A 5,722-nucleotide genomic window follows, 5' to 3' on the forward strand; every position below is an offset into this window, starting at 1 on the left:
ATTTCAGGAGCAGGGCTGTATTGCACTGGGTCAAAGTCTCAGGCACGGCTGCAAAACAATGCCCGGGCAAGGGACCAGCCCCAGCCAGGTCCGGTGGGTGCCAACACGAGGACGGGTGGGCAGGAGGTGACGGTCCTGGCTGAGCCCCCCTTGCTACAAGCAGGTGCAAAAGGAATTGAGTAATTTGGTGCAATTGTTATTGCCCGGTGGCTCCTGCTCAGCCGCTCGGAGCAGCCATGTTATTACCCCCCAGCTCGCTCATGGGAATAGAAACCACTAAAACACGCAACTGCCGGAGGCTGGGCAGGGGCTGTTGCTGGGGGTCTGCTGGGAGATGCTGCTTGGTAATGAGCAGAAAAGCACTTTACTCTTCCTCAGGTCTCCAAGACTTCACAGGTGCACCAGTCCAGACCTTCAAGGTCAGGAATGGGCAGAGAGGCTCCTCTCCCTGAGGCCAACCCACCTGATTCCCAGGGTGCTGAGAGCAACAGCAGCACCCCAGCCTCAGCCCCAAGCAGACACCTCCCCCCCGCGGGGGCAGGCGAGTCGGCTCATCCCAAGGATCACGCAAGGAGCCCACCAGCAAGCTCGAGAGCAACCAGCCTTCTCCAGCCCTCGCTTCGGCTTCAGGCTAAAGCAGGGCTCCCAGAGCAACCTGGAGGTGCCTTGGGCACGAGGATTAACCGGGGAGAATATAAGAGCAGCTGAGCTGGGCTGGACCACACGCACCTCGGCCACCCCCTCCCTGCTCCTGCAGGTCTCCCCACTCACCTCTGTCACCTGCTGGAAGATCTGCCCGGAGCCGGTGGCGATGCGCTCGTACACACGGTACCCGGGGTGGCTCCTGTCCCCGCAGTCCCCCGTCAGCACGGTCACCACCTGCCACAGCAACGCTCCCCGTAGCATCACACGTAGCCGTGGGGGGTCTGTCCCTCCCCAGGAGGGGACGCAGCCAGCATCCACCAGTACATCGAGCCAGCCCAGGGGATGCAGAATTCACCCCGCTAACGGGCAGCGTAGCGGGGTTTATTGCTGCGGCTCATTGCCAGGAGCTGCTGTTGGGCTGCTGCAGTCTCAACCCAAGCTGGCTGTTGCAAGAGGCCGGTGGGCAGCGCTGCTCACCTGGGTCTGCTTGTGCTGCAGCAGCCGCAGCAGCTCCTCCTGCTGCTCGTAGTCCTTGGACCGAGCATCCGAGAAGACATAGACAAAGGAGCCGGGGTGCGAGACCTCCACGGCCAGCCTGATGGCTCCCACGCTTATCTCCGGGCAGTCCCCTCCGCCCTGCAGCACACAGCGAGGGATGTGGTGCAGGCACCAAGCCACCCGGTGCTCAGCCCTTCCCTGCTGGGCTCCTGGCAGGATCCCACCCAGGATCTGCTCATGGGGAGGAATTGCACCAGTTCACTGCAGTCAGCCCAAGCACAGCCAGAGCAGCATGGTGGTACCACAGGATCACGAGGACCCGTCCCCATCTCACCTAATTAAACCACCCATTTAGGGATCCAGACTCACAGAAGCCGCTGGCTTTCCATGAACACCTTTAGTGGGCACATTCGTGCCCATCCCAGCCCGTCATCCCCCCACATGGCAGCGGAACCGGCCACCCCAGGCAAGTGCAGAGGCACAGCGAGGACCAGTTCCTGCTTCCACGGGGCTTTGCACCCCGGAGGGCTGTGAAATGATTTGCAGCCGCAGCTTTACACCTCCCGCCAAAACACAGTGGCATCCGAAGGGAAACGCCACAGGGATTTAGCAATGCAGGGAGGCAGGGCTGGAGCAGGAATGGATAAAGCATGATTAAACTCCCAGAGAGCGTTTCAGCTGGCAGAATGCAGCTGAAATATTTTTTTTTAAAAATTTTAAAATTGAAGCAATTTTCAAACAACACTTCTAGAACAGATTTTTGGTTCCATGAGGAGTTTGTGCCAACTTTCCAGGGGAAAGCATTCCCACTTTGGGACAAGAGCTGTGAATTGAGAGGGCTCTGCCCTGTTACAGGAGCCTGGGACACAGCACCAGCGTTACCCACCCTCTCCCCTCCCACCTGCACCCAGCCCCCAGCAAGCCCAGCTTAGCCCCAAGCCCCCGCCACACTCCCGGGGGATGCCAGGCCCGGAGGGGAGCAGGGATTGCTCCCGGGACCCACCACCACGCAGGAATGCAGGGCCAGGCTTCCCACCAAGTGCCAAGGGCCACGCACGGAGCCGGCTGTGGAGCATCGCCGCGGGGCTGAGGATGCCTGCCCGGACATGGAGCTCCCGCAGGCACCGCTGGAAGAGCCGGGGGTCCGCGGTGAGGGTGGCCGGTCCCACCTCTGCAAGCACACCAGTACCACTGCCTCAGCCTCCCCGACCGCCGGCACCAGCCTCTCCGGTGCCATGCTGCCGGCGCTCCCAAGTACCCGCCCCGGTTTAAACACCCTTACGGGACCTGCGAGACTCGGGGTTAAGCATCTACCCTGGCTTGGCACCAAGCGAGACATGGTTTTGGGCAGGGCACAGCCTGCCCCGGGGAAGCTCTCGGCCAGGGTGAGCTGCAAACCCTTTTTGCAGCTGGGGGAGGCTCCCAGCAAAGCGATGCAGAAGCCCTTTTACTGCCCCTGCCTCCTTCCCTGTCTGGCTCCAGCGATTTTCATTCAAATTCAGTGTTTCTGCTGAAAGTAAAGCCTCGGTGCCGCCCTCCTTGTAGGGGTTCGGGGCTCTTTTGGAAAGCAGCTGCTATTTATGGGTGTGCACAAAAATCCCAAGGCAAAGACTGGGACAGACAGAAACGATTTTGATATTGCAGTAAATTACCAAAACCTCTTAGCAAGTGGTGCTTTTATGGAGGCAACCTGAAAGCACGCTGTGGACTTGTACAGAAATGCCCCCCCCCATGGTTAGACCAGGAGATTAGGGCAGGCTGGAGGTAGAAAAGCCACCCACAAGCGGGTGCCAGCATCACTGGGACTAATCCGTTGAGAAACGGCTTGCACCGTGCGCGCAGGGGATGGGGATGGGAGCCCCTGCCCAGCACCGTGCCCTCGAGCTGCGGCTCATCCTGTGCTGGCGTTCCCATCGCCGCGGTCACTGGGGCATTAAAAAGGTGGCGAAGGGACAGTGCAGGTACTTGGGAAGTGCACGCTTCAGCCCCAAACCCGTCCAGAACTGCACCCCAGCTCCCTGCAGCACCATCCCCACGCGGGACACGTGCCCTCACCCTGTCCCAGCCGTACCTGGGTCATGGAAGGGGACCAGTGTGGAGTCGCTGATGGGCTTCGTGCTCCTGCTGAGCGTCCGCTCCAGGATGCGCGAGGCCCCGTCCGTCACCTGCACCAGGTCATCGTACACGGAGCCGGTGACATCGAAGACGAAGGCCAGGGTGGCCCCCCCTGTGCCGGGGGGGGGATGTTGGTGAGACTGGGGGCCAGCAGCAGCCAGAGACCCACAAACACCCCTCCATGGGGTGGCATCGTGGGGGAGACCTTTGAGTGCCAGGGACACCCCTTCTGTCCTCGCCCCACTCCTTCCCCCAGATGCCCTGGGCACCGTCGCCGCACAGGGGACACGGGGTGCAAGGGGACACGTGTGGCAGGGCCAGAGCAGGGACGCCGGTCGGGGGACGCCCACCACCCGCAGTGTGGCCCTGCTCCTCCAGTGTTCAACTTCTGGGAGGAAGGGAGGGAAAACAGGAGTTTTGGAGCCAGCGGCGTGGCGGGGAGGTGGGTGGGAGAGGGAGGAAGGGGGCGTGGGGATTGGGAAGCAGGTCCTGCAGCCCATAGAATTGTCAGAAACGCTGCCCAGGCCCCCTCCCCGGCCCTGACCCCCCCAGCTCAGAGACCCCCCGCTCTGCCGGGGGGAGCCGGGGGTTAGGGGAGGACAGGGGGGCTCGCAGCCGAGCGCCTGCGGGGAAACCCTGCCAAACCCACGGCGGGGGGGAGGAGAGCCAGCTGCGAAAGGGACCCCGAGGAAGCAACACCCCCCCCCCCCCCCCGCCAGGCAAAGGGCTCTCCCCGGAACAGGGGTCCGCAATGGGGCTGGGGGGGACGAGGGGCTCTGGAGGGGCGCGGGGATGCTCTGCTCTTGCTCAACTCCCCCGCAGCGGGACCCAGGGAGAGGCCGTGGCCCAGGGCCGGCTCCAGGTGAGGCTGCGCACCGAGGGCCGAATCCTGCCCCAGAGCTGAGCTCATGGCCGCTCCTCCCAGACACAGGGGCGGGGGGAGATTAGGGACCACCCATCCCACATCCCCACACAGGGGACAGTGGGACCCTCTTGTGCAGGGGGGGCGAGGACACCCCCTTGCAGCGGGGCACCCAGATGGCACCTCTGCCCCTCGGGGCTGAGCCGTGAGCTGTGCCGGTGGCCCGTCCCCCTCCTGCCCCGCAGCCAGGGCTGTAGGCTTGCACGGTGCTCACCTGCAGCCCCTTGTCCCCCCCAGGCTTTGCACCCCCAGCCCCACCCTCACTGCAAGCTCGGGCGGGGGGAAGGTCCCCCACCCCACGGTGTCACCAAACCTACCGCAGCCACTAACCCTGCACCCCGACTCCATCCTGCACCCCAGCAGGGAGCACCCCTCTCCAGCGCTGCTGGCACCAAGAAACCCCAACAGCTTCTCCCCATCACCAAATTAATCCCAGCCAGCCCTTCCCACACCCACCAGTGCTCCCAGTCCCAGGAGCACCTGCACTAGCTGGGCTTTAACCCCTTCCTCGCTGGGGGTTAAAGCACAGCAAAGCCAGGCACAGCCTCTGGGCGCGGTTTGGAGCCTGCGCCCGCCCTCGCCCACTCCCCAGCACGGGGGATAAATCCCCGGGTGCCCCCCACCATGTGCTGGCACAAGGCACCTCTGAACAAACCCTCCTGTGCAAACACAGCCTCCTTGTTTAGAGTGTTAGGGCATCTCCTCTGGCCTCCCGAAAATAATTAGTCAGCCTCATTAGGAGAGCAAACAAACGAAGATGGGCTGGCGGGGAGGCCTCGTGGCACTTGTTTCCAGAAGACTTGGCAGGGCAGAATGGCAAACGCGATCCCACGGCACGTGAAAAGCCTAATCCAGGCTGTGAGCCCCCCTGCTCGCCCAGCCACCCGCAGGGGGGGCTGCCGAGGGGCACCTCCGTTACGGGCTGTGAGGCCCAATGACAAGATATTAATATCAAGCTTCCTCAGCAGCCATTGCCTGCCAAAAGGCACCCAACGGCTCCCAGCCCGCTGCATCAACAAGGGGGCTCGGAGGAGACGGGGACGGCGCAGGCGGGCATGGCACGGCTGCCAGTGGCTTTGCTGCAAAAGAGAAATAGAAGAAAGGATGCAGGTGCTGGGGCGGATAGGACCTGGCAGAAGAAAAGCTGTGTCTGGGTAAAGGGAGGTGGAAGGAGCAGTGTTTCAGGGGTTGACGGTCCCTGATGTGCCCCTGGCCTGGAGCTGAGACCTGACAGCTCATCACAGCACATGGGCACAGTGCCCCACCGCCTGCCTGCCGACACAGCTCAGTGCATCCCCGTTTGCAGCCGCGCTGGCATAGCCCGGGCACCGCTCGCTGCTGGTGCCACTGCAGCCCCGCGCCCGGGGCACGCGGCGCCGGACGGTCGCACCCCCGTCCCCCAGCCCAGCTCCGGGCCCCCCTGAACGCGGGGGCAGCTTTGGGGGCTGCAGGAGGCAGCAAGCCTGACCCGTGCTCCCCCCGAGCCTGCCTGCCTTCCCCCCGCTTACCCCGCAGCACATCACAGACCACGGGTGCTTCGTT

Source organism: Calonectris borealis, chromosome 21 (genome assembly GCF_964195595.1).
Source record: "Calonectris borealis chromosome 21, bCalBor7.hap1.2, whole genome shotgun sequence".
Lineage (NCBI taxonomy): Eukaryota > Metazoa > Chordata > Aves > Procellariiformes > Procellariidae > Calonectris > Calonectris borealis.